General features: G+C 40.9%; 1 pseudogene; it reads left to right on the forward strand.

Annotated features, from left to right (window-relative positions):
* The first annotated feature begins 214 nt into the window (after positions 1-214).
* Positions 215-1,169, forward strand: LOC147432783 (uncharacterized; annotated as a pseudogene).
* Positions 1,170-15,391: the final 14,222 nt, after the last annotated feature.

Genomic DNA, 15,391 nt, shown 5'->3' on the forward strand with positions numbered 1-15,391 from the left:
CACCTTCACTGGTGACAAAGGTGACATTTCCACTCATTACAAGGAGGTATGATTTTTTTGGGTTTGGACGTGAATTACGCAACTCTCTCACCTAGTCTCTCTCTCTCTCTCTCTCTCTCTCTCTCTCTCTCTCTCTCTCTCTCTCTCTCTCTCTCTCTCTCTCTCTCTCTCTCTCTCTCTCTCTCTCTCTCTTTCATATCCGCACTTCTGCGTCATGCGTAATATATATGCTGGCAGGCCCATATTGCACCTGCCCTGGTTTTACTGCATGGTTGCTAGACCCCAAGGTACCCTACGTCGTCCTCAATATGAAACCATAGCATTTGATCCAGGTTGGAATACATGGCACTGGTTACCACACCCGGCACAACGCTCCTTCAACAAAGATTTGCATCCAGATATGAGTATCGAGCCAATCTACAGTCTGGGGAGTGTGGTGTGCTGGGAATACATTCTTGTTAGGCCATCCAGAACTATCCACTTTTTAATCCTCAGCAACGCCTTCACCGGTGACAAGGTGACAAGGAGCCTGGGCATTTGATTATAGACCGATACACACCTACTCACCCAATGCGCCGGCAATTGGTGCTCCAAGGTCCTTATGTAAGGAATGTACCAGAGACATCCATACCATTGCACACAAACCACACATTCCCCTCCATGTCCGCTACTACCATCAAGGCACACTTGCAACCTTTCATCACATGCACCATCACATCTTGCCTCAGTTGTCTCTTTATGAAGGATCACACTGGCGTCAAGTGTGCATGCCCGATGACTTTACCAGTTCACAGAAAATCATGCTAGATGCGAGGTATGAATTGCTGCAAATGGATGCCAAAATCCTCCTAGTAGTATTTAAGCGAAATCCAACATGCATGCAAAGTCGTGTCTTTGTGTAGAAGTACAACTTTGAAGATGGAAGGTGGTTGAGTCTCTTTGATGACTATACTCTCATAGTCTCTATCCCTTACTGGCAAAACATACATGCCATAGAGCTACATGTTGTTGCCCGAGCTAACCTCCTCATGCTCTCCATCGGCGATCAAGTAATCCTTTGCCACCTAGTTTCAAATACTTGGAGATCGTTGCCCCCCTGCTACAACCCTACAACTGGAGCAAGAATTCCTATTATCAAGGTGGCATGTGCTCTAGATCCTACATACTGAATAGACTCGTTGGTGGCATGTTCAAAGGAATCGTGAAAGGAGTAAAGCCCATTATTTCAACCTTGAAACTGTTTTTGTTTGGTACTAGATTTAACAAGCTCTTGCAAGTAATTTGATAATTTTTTTTGACTTGTACACATGGCCTCGATGTTAATGAGACTTTTTATTGGCTATCTACAATGTAAAGCTTGATTTTGTCATTGTCGTTGGCATTCCTAGAGCCACATGTCTTGTTGAATAAGGATGAAAGAGAACATTCAAACGAACAAAGCCAAGATTGAAAATTGTCTCACAGGAGACAATAAATAAACAAAGGTTGTTTGGACATGATAACAATGAGGAATGCAAGGGAGTAGGGTTAGTGTAGTTGTATAATATGCGCTCTATTTAATAGTGCTCTATTTAATAGTGCATACGTAACACATCTTACTAGATAATAGGAGTACTATGGATATTAGAAGGATGGATATGACCAGTGTGAAGTGCTTCAAAATCCACAACCAAGGTAACGTTGATTAGTAGATGTATCCAATGTTGTTATCATATTTGGATTGTGGGTCCTGATTAGTATGTACTTCTCAAGTGATGTATGTACGTATCAAGTATGTTCAAATTTTTTGGACACGTGACTTGGTTGTATGCATATATGATAGAAGAAAAATATTATGCCAAGGATATTTTATAGTGTATATATGTGGCCTTTAGGATTAGTGAGAAGATAAACCCTCTTTAAAGTAGTCTCTTCAGTGCATTCTCTTCCATGTTGAAGATTGGCCGGTCTAACTTTAAATAAACCCTCTTTAAAGTAGTCTCTTCCGTGCATTCTCTTTTTCACATCTTTTAGAGCAAGATAGTTCTTTTGCTAAGCAACTCACATGGTTGTTTGCCTAGGATCTTTGATGACATAATGTTTATCTATGGCCTTATGGATTAGTGAGGAGTTAGTTGTGTATTTGAAGCACTTCACACTGGTCATATCATGCGTGTCTATAGGTAAACAGTTCAGATGGACGCTATGCACTGAAAGAAAGACTCGTGCATATAGGAAATAATAAAAATATGAGAAGATGGATTAAATGAGATTATAAAAAAATTCTAAAAATAGAGACAAAACTCATGGTACATTGTGGTTTTCATTGTTAAAGCCACATGTCTTGCTGATAGATATGAGAGAACATTTAAACGAGCAAAGCCAAGTTTGAAAATTATCTTATACGAGAGAATAAATAAACTAAGACTGTTTGAATATGATAACAATGAGGAATGTAAATGAGTAGGGTTAGTGTAGTTGTTTATGTGTTCCTTTTAGTGCAAAGGTAACACATCTCACTGGATATTAGTCCTATCAACTTTGTATAATTGTTAACAAAACATTCATCCAAATCTTGAACATTTAAAATTCGTAATTGAGGTAATATTCATCAGAAGATGTACCCAATCTTGAGAATCAAATGATGTAATCATATTTGAGATAGATTTTGGGTGATGCTAACTAGTTGTTAACTAAGCTAAAGATGGCAAGTGATGTTTGTAATAGTTAAGTATGCTAAATTGTTTTGATAAATGACTTGGTTGTATGCATATATGCTAGAAGAACATATTATGCCTTGAATATTTTATAGTATTTATACATGGCCTTCACGATAATTAGTGAGAAAATAAATTAAAAATAATAGGTATCTCTCACGTTGAAGATGGGCCGGTCACGCTTTAAATAAGCTTTTCAACATGCAATCTTCACAATGTTGAGATCTAGATTGGGAGATACAAAAAGAACTTCAGCAAAAATGGAAAACAAGTAAGTCCAAACGATGCACCAAAACCAAAGGTATTTTTCTTTTATGAGAGCCATTTTGGGATTGATTAATGGACATTAAAGAAAAATGTTAACAAAGCCGCACAAAATCTACATGGACTTCTAATGTATATTCAGAGAGCTATGGAGGAAAGTAGAGATAGGTGTTTAAGAGGGATGATAGTCTATTCATAGAAAAAAATGGATCACAGACCTTTTATAGACATAATACTTTGATTAGGGTATGTCTCTGCAAGTGACCATGAATTTAGGGCTCTACAATGTTCTAATTGAGAGCAGATAGAAGGTCAACCACTGATTTGGAAAAAAATCACCGCTGTGAAGATACAACATAATACCAAATCTCTTTTTCTAGTTTCTCTTATTTATAGGAGTTATTTTTTTCACATCTTTTAGCTACAAGAGGGCATAATAATTCTTTTGCGAAGTAGCTGATGGAGTTGTGTGCCTAGCATATTTTTAACATCTTTTAGCTACGAGAGGGCTTAATAATTATTTTGCTAAGTAACTAACATGGTTGTATGCCTAGCATATTTTTATATGTATATCTATATCAAAATGTTGGGGCCTTGCTATGCATCGTGTGTAAGCCACTAAGGCTACAAACACTCAACCTCAATGTAGGAAAGCTCAACAGATGCAATCGGTGTGTCACTCACCTCTTTGTAGCCATCAATGAGGGAATCCCATGTTTTCAGAGAGGTAGAAGCCCACCATTGCTTCCCACCTTACCTCCATTCTCTCTCTATCGTGCTCAGACACTCATGTCCATACATAGTAAGAAGATAACATAGGAGAGAATGACGACAATGTCAGTACATTCAAGAAGGAGGAAAACATTAGGTTACAACACTCATGTGTGGGTCACCCTGGTCTTTTATGGGTACCCACACTCAACCAGTCAACACAGCACTAGCAAGTTTGTGGTGCACCTCTCATCGGCAATCACTCGATCCTTGACCTTTCATCTATGAGACCTAAAAGCCCGATGCATGACTCATATAAACAATAATAAGAATTTTGTCCTAAAGTACCATGGAGGTAAGATTTTCTCTTCCAGATGTAAACTTTTTCCTCAAAATTTATGAACGTGACACACCACTCATCCCACTCCTAACATTTCATGGGCCGCCCTTCGAAGAACCCGCAACTCACGTAAACAATTTTTCTTGTTTGACGTCTTTCATTGTTGAGGAAGGACATGTAATGACTTATTTAAGCACCACACTTAAGGGTGAAGATTCGAATTTGTTTTCCAAGCTCCAAGCAGGTTCTATTCCTTCCATTCCTATTTTTTCCGATTATGAGCAAAAGTTCTTAGCCGCTTTTTGCAAATCTCCAAACTTTTTCTCATTTTTTGAGCAATTATGCTCCTTCAAGCAAAATTATCCTCATGAAAGCATTAAGCAAGCCGCCACAAGTTTTAGGAATTTTATCGACCATTATACTCCCACTTTCAACATTGATCCGCTTACCATCATGGGATCATTTTTTAGGGGGTTGCATCCTAGGGGGTTACAATCGACACCACCTCTACAATTACCACCTGTTACCCCACCCCAACTTCAAGCAGCACCATCGCCTCTTTTGCTCCAAACACCTACACCCACTATTAACACTTCCTTTTCATCCACTACCAAGACAAGGGAAACCCTAGGGAGTCACGGACTGGGCCAGGGGCGGGCCAGGCTAGGCAGTGTGGACAAGGGGATCCCGCTAGGGCATAAGGCTAGGAGCCTGTCTTTATATTAGGAGGTTGGGAGGAGGATCCTAGGTCTAGTCACCCAAGAGCTTACAATGGTATCAAGAGCCAATTTACTTATTGGGGGACACAAGGGCGTGGAGAGCCCCACCTTCTTTCAGAGCTTCTCTTGCATGTGCATGAGGACGTGACGTCTCCCCACTGTAGCCTCGACGAGAGTCATCCTGTGCGCAACCGCGCTTGCCAGGGAGGACGACGACGGGATCTCCTGATCAAAATTGCTCGGTTTCGGCCTTGAACGGCACGCCTGACCGTGCTGAGGGGATCTCGTCTCTTCGGTGGCCCCATTCCAGCACTATACGCAGCATGGGGAGTCCCCTCGCCTACTCGGCGGGTGGCAGCAGCTTCCATCGTTGTTTCCAAAACGGCTTTTCATATTTTCCCTAAGGTCCAAAAACTTTGGGCAATTTTTTTTTACCTAGGGTGCGTGCCCACCCCGGCACACACCCTTACAACGAGGCCATGGAACTCGATTCACGGCGTATCATTCAACTCGCAAAGAGTCAATAGGATGCAGAATTTTGCAACTTAATCACTTTACAACAATAATTTGGGCCTTGAATCTTCATTTGGTATTCGGTCAAGGACAAGATAATCTCGCCAAAGGGCCGCGAACTTCTTCATAGGACGTCAATTTCTCGTTTCTTCTTCCAAATTCCAAAAATTGTAGAATCGCATCAAACTTTGTTGACCATGACTTTTTCAAACCAATATCCAACATAATTAGCAAGGCTAATTATCGATTGCGGTGCCAACTACGACTATAGGATTATTTTTTGACTCAAGGTATTTTTCTTTCTATTCCTTCCACTACACAGTGTTGCCATGGATTCAGATATCAATCTGACTTTTGATTTCGAGCATCATACGCCTGATGTTGCCCATGATGGCTCGCGGCTGGATGCTCTCATGGAGGGTGCCCGCGACGCTACGGGAGGTGATGATGCTTACGAATTGCTTGATATTCAAGAATTTCGTGCACTTCAGACACGCATATCAATAATGGAAGGAAATTTTGCATCTTTAAATGAAAACGTCACTAAATTATCTAGGTTAGTGATACAATTTATGCAGCAGTAGGCCAAGGGATCTGTTGACACACACATGCATGAGCACACTATTACTCGGGGGCAAGGCCCTTCTGATCATGGACAAGGTCAATATCTCGATTCTTTTCACACTCTCACTGCAAAGGAGGTGGATGAGTTATTGGAAAACACCAAATCACCGACTTTTAAGGGGGAAGACGTTCGAGATCGCAATAAGGATGCAGTGAATATCTTTCTGAGCAAGTGGGATAAAATTGACGACTTACGCAGTACTCTGGATGCAATCACAGCACTACAAACAAGTTGGGTAGCCTTTGAGGCTATGTTTCGCAAAGAATTTTTATCTACAATTAAGGCAGATCGAAATTGGATGTCTTGGGACACGCATTCCATGCGCCAACACCCATCATTACTTGAATATATCTCTCACTATTGAGATATTATCCTCAAGTTGGAAGGACTAGACACCTTTCAGCAAGTACATGGGTTTATCCGCGGTCTTACGCCAGAGTTTAGGAAGCACATCAAGACTCAAAACCCTAAAACACTTGAGGAGGCCATAGTGAAAGCACACATTCATGATGATCCAGATGAAAAGAAATCACATAATATTCACGTGCCTGCTAACACACATGGTAATACACATACACAATATGGACACAACAAAAGGAAATTTATAGTAGCGAATTCTGAAGCAGCTAAAAAACCCAAGGGGTCCAGTGGTCCTCTCTCTTCTGAGGACTTTGATAAGGCTAAAAGAGATAAGTTATGTTTTCAATGCTTGGAAAGCAGCCATGGCAAAAAGGATTGTCCCAAGGGGAATCCTACTACTCATGGCAAGTAGAAAACAGTGCACACGGTGCAACTGATGCCTCTTTAGTCTGCCTCACGATTCTCTACAGTGGAAGTAACACACACCAAGGTGGTGCATGAATGTTGTATTACAGCTTCCATGTGGCAATAGACTTTTAGACCACATGAGTTAGTGTGTATGCATGGATCTCTACAAGGGCACAAGGTGTGCATCTTAGTAGACGACGGTGCTACTCACAATTTCATTTATCATGCATTGATGAGAAAACTCAAATTGCCTCAAACTTTGAGTTCCCACCACTACAAGGTAGCAATGATGAAGGTTATGATTCCAAAATCTGGGATACTCAAGTTCTCGAGTTGTAACGTTGGAAGTACAAGGCTACTCCACATCCTTGGATTTTCAAGTTTTAAACATGGAGAGACAGACGTGGTACTTGGTATGAAATGGTTGAATAGCCTAGGACCATCAGTGAAACGTAGCTATGAGCACAAGAGTTTGATGTTTGAATCTCATGGCACACATGTGTTGTTGTTAGGAGAGAAGGATGTACCTTCCTCACCACTGATATGTACAGCTGAGCTTATGCAACTCATTTATGATAATGAAATAGATCAAGTTTTTTGGTATTACTCATTGTCTCATTTTCTATTTAATATTGAATCTGTTGAACATTCCTCAACGCCGCATGCTTCTCTTTCATCTCTTCCACCCAACGACTACTTCTCAAAAGCAAAGGTTGCTAGTGCTTTTAAAAATTTATTAAGGGAATTTGAAGATGTTTTTCCTAATGATTTGCCATTAGGATTACCATCCACACGATCGGTGCAACATAGCATCGATGTCGTTGCAGGCAGTAAACCAATAAATAAACCACCCTACCGCATGAGTTACTCTCAAGATGCTGAGGTGGAACATCAGCTTGCTGATTATCTTAGCAGAGGGTTTACCGAACCCAGTTCTTCACCATGGGCTTATCCTATCCTATTCGTGAAGGGAAAAGATGGTAGTATGCACATGTGCATAGACTACCATGGCTTAATTGCGGTTATTGTTCAGAACAAATACCCATTACCACATGTCGATGAGTTGTTTGACAAGCTCACTCATGCTCGTATCTTTGCAAAAATAGACTTGCGGTCGGGCTATCACCAAGTACGTAGTCAACTTCCTAATATACCCAAAACTACATTCCAAACAAGTTTTGGACACTACGAGTTTTTGGTTATGCCTTTTGGGTTAACCAATGTGCCCACAACATTCATGACACTTATGGATAGTGTCTTGAAACCGTACTTGGGCAAATTTGTCATCTTTTTTCTCGATGACATTCTAGTAGACAATGCTTCTGAGGAAGAACACTTACACCATCTAAGGCAGGTGTTTGAAATTTTACGAACAAACCGATTATGTGCCAAGGAGTCTAAGTGTAATTTCCTGAAAGAGGAAATTCACTATCTTGGGCATGTTATTTCACCTACTGGACTACACATGGATCAATCCAAAGTGGATACCATTCGGCAGTGGCCTTCTCCTAAAAATCTGGAAGAGTTATAGATTTTTTAAGGATTTGCAGGTTTTTATTGAAGGTTTGTTAAAAACTATGCTAACATTGGTGTTCCATGACGGACCAACTGAAAGGCAAAGGCAAGACCTTTCAATGGGGACCCGCTCAACAACATAGTTTTGATATACTCAAGGATGCATTAGCTACAACACCAATTCTAGCTATTGTAGATCCTTTGAAACCATTCATTTTGGAAACGGATGCTAGTGACTGTGCTATTGGAGCAGTCCTCCTACAAGAAAGGTGGCCAATTCCATTTGAAAGCATGGAGAAACTATTTGTATGGCACTCAATTTGAGATTGTCACTACCAGAGGTTGTGTGCTCTTGTGACGCTGTTAGCGACGGAAATACACTGGGTTTTTATGACCCCCGGCGTCGCTAAAACCATCGCTACGAGAGCGTCGCTATATGCGTCGCTATAAGCATCTCTATATAGAGACGCTCATAGCGACGGTCATAGCAACGGTTATAGCGACGTTTACACAGAAGTCTATAGCGACGCTACAGAGCCATAAATAGCGACGGTTATAGCGACGCCCGCGAGAATTTTTTTTGGTGACAAGGCATTGAATGCCCTGCCACCCATCAACCATATTGTACTTGATTCACTTTTTAAAAAAAGTGCAAGGGTAGATAATAGACCCAAATTAGTCACCCACAAGACGCATTGTTTGCAAAATTGACAAGCGTAAAATTGACAATTGTACACATCATAGGCAAAATGAATTGATTGGCAAATGTAATAATGACAATTGTACAACATCATAGGCATAAAGAATTGATTGGAAAAATGAACTGCGGTGACAAATGTAATAATATACATGGTTCAAAAAGACGTATAAAATCCGTCTCATGATACATAAGCTATGAGAAACCCTAAACTAATGCTATCTAGCTACGGCTAAACTGACGTCGTCTAGTCAGACGTCTCATCGCGTCCAAGCGGCGTATCTGTCGGATTCTGCAAAAAAAGACAATAAGACAGCGTTTAGTAAGTATAAACATATAACGACATTTATAAAACAATACAAAAAATAGAGAAGAGTAAACCCTAATACTAACCATGCCGCCACGAGAACTGAGAATGTCCATCAGGGCGTTTAAGCCCTTCCTGCTTGCGTATTCGCGCTCCTACGGTGTGGGATCACGTCCTGTCATCGACCACTGTCAAAACATACAAAGATTTCATTATGTTAGAATTAAAAAACTCATAAGCCCTAAACTATCGAACATAAAGAGCAATGCGAAAACACTTACAAAATCGGCCTCAAATGATGCCCATCCACCGCTCCCCAAGTGGTGCGAGCTCCCTGCCTCTACTCGTGCTCTCCCTGCATCCTTTTGTTGCTTCCACTTGTCGGGATTCTTGCGCGCTGCTTTCTTCGCATTCTTCCAATCTTCTTTGGCCAGCCAATCTGGCCTGTTCCACCCATGCTTGATTGCTTTTTGCACTTCGGAACGCTTGTGTGTGCAGTATTCGCGCATTCGAATCTTCATCAGGTCTTCATTGAAACGCTGATCCCGTGTTGGAACGGGAAACTCATCATGAAGTATGCTGATGACTCTGTCTTTTAAATCACTTGGTACTTCACTCCATTTGTTTAGTATGTAGTGTCTAAACAGCTGAGAGCAAAGACCACGCATGCGCGAGATCACCTTCTTGCTGTCATCATCCATGATGATGCCGCCGCTGAAGTCGACGGAGTAAGGCAAGCCCTCTGGCCGGTGACGCGTGAACCTGGGTGTCCCGGAAGGGGTCTCTAGCGGCGTGTCGATGGGGGTACGGACATCAGGTGTCTCCACCGGCGTCTGGGCCCCAAAGCGAGGAGTGTCGAGTGGGGTGGCTCCCGGCGGAGTAGGTAGAGGTGTGTAGCTGCTAGGAACAGTCAGCCGCGCAAAACCTGACGTAGATGGCGATGCTATGGCTGGTGTGGGGGCAGGCAAAGAAGGGGAGGGTAAAGAGCCTCGTCGAAAACGAGGCGGTGTGGAGGCATCGGCGGCGGAATCCCCACAACAACTGCCACCGCCACCACTAGAGAGCCGGTGTCTAGACGAGTGTGAAGATCGTCTCGTCGACACCGAAGCTTCGGAGCGCGCCAAATTCTCCGAAAGAGAGGGAGATGTGGATGGAGTAGGAACGCGCGATGATGCGCCAGAGCGATGACGCTCCACGTACCACTGTCTCTGCTGCGGTGACAAAGAAGAAAGAAACTCCTCATCATCCATACTTGCATTAAACACACGAATATTTAAACTTAATATTGAATGAATAGAGTAGACAATGACGCAAAGACCATTAAATACAATGACGTAATGACGCATATAAATACAATGACGCAATGAATTGAGTGATAAAAGAGGCAAGTCGAAAACCCAGAACTTTCAACCAAAAGATGTGAGCGCGAGTAGAAAAGAGCGTTATACACCATGGAAGGTACTTAGAGAGCCAGAGCTTTTACAACACGGAGCAAAATTGTTCAAATACAATATTTGTGGCTTTAACACTAGGTTGGTAATGGGACACTTTTATGTCCTGTTAAGTGACCATTTTCCTTGAATTATGTCAAGAGTTTCAAAATGGATTTTGAGGTGCTATCTGTCTAGAAAGTTGTCTCATGAGCTGAAAAAAACTCAACATTTTTTTGGAATATCAATTTCATCTTTATCCTTGTCCTTGCACAACATTTCACAACCTAAACTGTGTGAAAAAACGGGTCCTGTTTTTGGCTTTTTTCAACTTTTTGCAACTATATAGCTCTAGAATTCATGTTTGTGAGGTCTATAATGCTAGAGAACTATCTTTAGTAGTCCTCAACATGTCCTGATGCTTCTAGGGAGAAATAAGTATTAATGTTTTAAGTTATGACCAAATTTAAAAAATTGTCAAATCCTGTTTTTTAGCCAATTATAGCTCTTCAATGATTTTTTTGGTGGCTTTCATGATATCCAAATGTAGTTTTGATTTTCTATGTTACATATTGTAACATAAAGCTAATATTCCATGAGTTTTGGGGCACCTAATACCCTATTTTGCATAGTAGACAACGATGGTTGATTTTTTCAATTATAGAAGAAAACAAAACATTCTAGTATATCAAGTATAGATTTTTCAATATTGTTAGTTTCTTGTGACAACTACATGCATTTTGTAGGTAGTAATCATATCTAGTCATAAGGATCAAATTTGGCTAGATATTGAATAGTTTCTATGGGATTCTACAACTCATAATGTTGAACCCAATTTTTTCATGTTTGCTGTATTTAGCACTTCATCTTTGTCGCCAAGATTCCCCTTGGTAAGAGATGTATTATTCTTTTGACATCCTCCATGGCTCCTTATGAACCTAAAGGACAATAGGGAACTAAGAAAACATGCATATACTATTTGTATTGAGCGTGGCTATAGAAACTTTGATGATAGGTTTGCAGAATGGTAAAAATTCAACTTTTTTGTACCTATTTCTTTTGGAAAAACAAAAAATAGTGAGTGATAAGCTATCATATGTTTTGATCACCAACCCATTGAAGTTAACTAGGGAATTTATCTCAAGTCCTACAAAAATCCCTAATCTTATTTTTATGCAGCAAAACGTAAGAAATGACTGTTTTGAAGAAAATGTACTGGTTCATCAACTTTGGAGGCTTGGTGTGACCAAAAGATGAGAAATTTTCCAAGTTTCTTATTTTTTCCATGTGTAGTAGGCCTTGAAATATAACCTCATGAAAGGATTTTACAAAATGAGTGGATCTACTATGGTTTTGGAGGTTTTTTTCAAAACCTTGAAAGGACACTTTTATGTCCTGCTAGGTTACCAACCTAGTGTTAAGAGATCTCTCTCTCATCCTCGCATATTTACGCCATCCATAGCCAGGCCTAAGCGCAAATTTCGAGCTTCCCTGGCAAAATCCGACCATGTTCCATCTATATGTTTCCAGGCTGCGCAATCTGCAGGAATTCATAGCACACCATCCGAAGATTTATTCTCCTCATGCCATGATGCTAGGGCGGCCATGGACTTACATTCGAAGAAATGCTTGATGCGAGGAAGCAGAGGAAAATGTCACAAAACCTTTTGTGGAATTTTTGTCCCGTGGAGATCTACTCGATATCTTTCGGAATCACATTTCGGACACTTCTCCATGTCTATGTATTCCCCTCTGAAAAGAATGCAGTCATTAGGACAAGCGTGGATAGAATTGTAATCCATCCCCAAGTTTCGCAAAATCTTTCCTGCTTCATCTCGGGAATCTGGCATCACATTGTCAGCTGGTAGTATGTGCTCTTTAAGAAATCTACACAGCATAAAAATACGATACAGTCGTGTAAAAATCTATCAGATCATTATACATTTAGAGTTTTATTAAAGTAAACTAATTGTAATAGATCACCTGAAAAGCGTTGTGACGCTAGTGTCACTCCATCCAAACTTTGCCTGCATGTTGAGAAGAACCAGGAGTGCTTTCAATCTAGACATACGTGCTCCATTATACAATGGCGTATCGGCTTCACTTTTCATATCATCATAGATAAGCCTTTCTGAATCCATGATCGTCTCGATCATTTCATCAATCTCGGGCTCAAACATTGCCTCGTTGGGAATGTGCTCTGCATGATCATCCCCCGAGCTATCAGAGGCTACATCTTGTGGCCTCACATATGCTGCTTGACCAAAGCGCCTGCGAACACGTCTATTGGGTTGCAAGATTGCTGCTTGTTGGCCAGCGTCAGAGTCCGACGAGTTATAATTGGCAACAAATCAATCTATAATAGATGGATCGAACTCGCCAAATTCGCGAACGTGCTGCAAAGAAACACGTCTTGTCCGTCGCACAGCATGCTTGCATTGATTACAAGGACATAAGACCCTCGTTGAGAGATAGGTGTTTCGGTTGGACGGTTCCACATCCTTGTCACTACTCATAATGAGGATAAAAATCTTATAACCTGGACAACAAATTTAATATTCTATTGGCATTCTTCGTCTTATCTCTCTCTCTCTCTCTCTCTCTCTCTCTCTCTCTCTCTCTCTCTCTCTCTCTCTCTCTCTACCTCACATTCTCTAGTCATGTCCAATCCCCGCACACCTCGGTCTAGAGGTGCACGGAGATCAGAACCATCGGGTTATAATCTCGTCTTTATTGGTCAATACCTATATTTGTGGGTACAAGAAATCTACAGACCCACGTCTGCATGATACTGCATGTAGTGGACAAAACCCCTTTGCCTCTTCTCTAGCTGTAGCACTTCACAGCATCTTAACATCTTTTCACAGTAGATCTTTTCACTGTTCGTCTAACTCTAAACCATAAACCGTAAGTAATTCTTGCGTGGACTCGATCTAACGTAAATAAGCCTAAATCTAAATAAACGTAAATCTAACTAAAAATAAACCTAAATCTAATTTAACATAAGTCTACATCTAACTTAATCTTTAAGGTCTTTTGTGATAGTTTCCTAAGACGTTAAAACTCTCTTCTTTTTGTGTGTGTATGTGTGTGTGTGTGTGTGTGTGTGTGTGGGGGTAAACCTAAATAAACCTAAGTCTAATCTAATATAACATAAATCTAAATCTAACGTAAATTATGTTATATTAAAAACAAAGAACTAAACAAACAGGGATTATAAGAACCTTAAAACTGATTTAACACATAATTTTTCACATAACTCGGCAAGAGTTGGCATTCTCATCACTAAAGATGTGAGATTTAACTTCCGGTAGTGACGCTGCCTCATCTCCATCCACATCTGACGACAGCAATTGGCCCTTTGGACCGTTCTTGCACTTGTTACTAACTTTGAAGTTGCTGTTGAATGACTAGAGGTTGTCTAGATGGTCATTGTCGGGGATGTAGTGACTCTTGCCGCCCTGAAGATCCACCTTCTTCCCTATCTTCTGAAGACATTTCACCAGTACTTTTGGATCAACGGAACCCACCATGAGTGAAGGCAGCAATACCCTATATTCCATTGAGGGCTTTCTTCACCCGCTTCATGCAGGCATGGCAGTCTATGGAGACCTAAATCTAATCTAATATAACGTAAATCTAAATCTAGCATAAATAAACGTAAATCTAACTAAAAATAAACCTAAATCTAATCTAATTTAACTTAAATAAACCTAAATCTAATTTAACGTAAGTCTACATCTAACCTAATCTTTAACGTCTTTTAGGATATTTTCCTACGACGTTATAACTCTCTTCTTCTTGTGTGTGTGCGCGTGTGTGGATGTGTGTTCCAATAAAAAGAGATAAATGGTATAACCTTTCTATCACCCATGCCAAGTATGATAGATTGGTTATGCCATTTCCCTCTTGAATAATAGGTCTTGAGTTCAACTCCTCGTCGGCTAGATCTTTAGGTCTTTTAATTTTAATTAGTTTCCTACAACGTTAAATTAGTTTCTCTCTCTTTCTCTCTCAATGTGTGTGCATTTTTTTGTTTATGCATGTTTTCTCTTTCGTTTCCTCTCTCAATGTGTGCGTTTTTTGTTTATGCATGTTCTCTCTCTCTTTTCCTCTCTCAATGTGTGCGTTTTTTGTTTATGCATGCTCTCTCTCTCTTTTCCTCTCTCAATGTGTGTGTGCATTCTTTGTTTATGTATGTGTGTGTGCGTTTTTGTTTATGTTTGTACTCTTTCTCTCTCTCTCTCTCTCTCTCTCTCTCTCTCTCTCTCTCTCTCTCTCAAAAACACTATGTGTGTGTGTGTGTGTGAGAGAGAGAGAGAGGGAGAGAGAAAGAGGGGAAGGGAACATGAGAGTGAGGAGAGGGAAGGAGCATATCTGGCTCTCCTTCCTCTCCTCGTGTGTGTGTGTGTGTGTGTGTGTGTGTGGAGAAGAAAGAGAGAGAGAGAGAGAGAGAGGGAGAGCGTTACCTGCTCCTTGCTTGAGGACGCCGAAAAACTCAGATCTGAGATCTGAGTTTTTGGGTGCTCTCTGTTATTTTTTTTAGCCCAGCCGGCGTCGCTATGAGCGTCGCAAATTTGTGACGCTCATAACGACGCCGAGAAATTTTTTTTTTGAGCGTCGTTGTGTGAGCGTCGCTAATATGAATAGCCTCTTGTAGTGTGTGTTTGACCATGAAAGAATTAAATGGTTTACACAACAGACCGATTTCAAGGGCTGAAAATCCAACTGGGCTAAGATTCTTCACGAATATGACGCAAAGCGTCGGTATCGTAAAGGACGATACAATGTGGTGGCTGACGCTCT

This window comes from Adiantum capillus-veneris, chromosome 20, assembly GCF_014529385.1.
Source record: "Adiantum capillus-veneris isolate H3 chromosome 20, ASM1452938v2, whole genome shotgun sequence".
NCBI lineage: Eukaryota > Viridiplantae > Streptophyta > Polypodiopsida > Polypodiales > Pteridaceae > Adiantum > Adiantum capillus-veneris.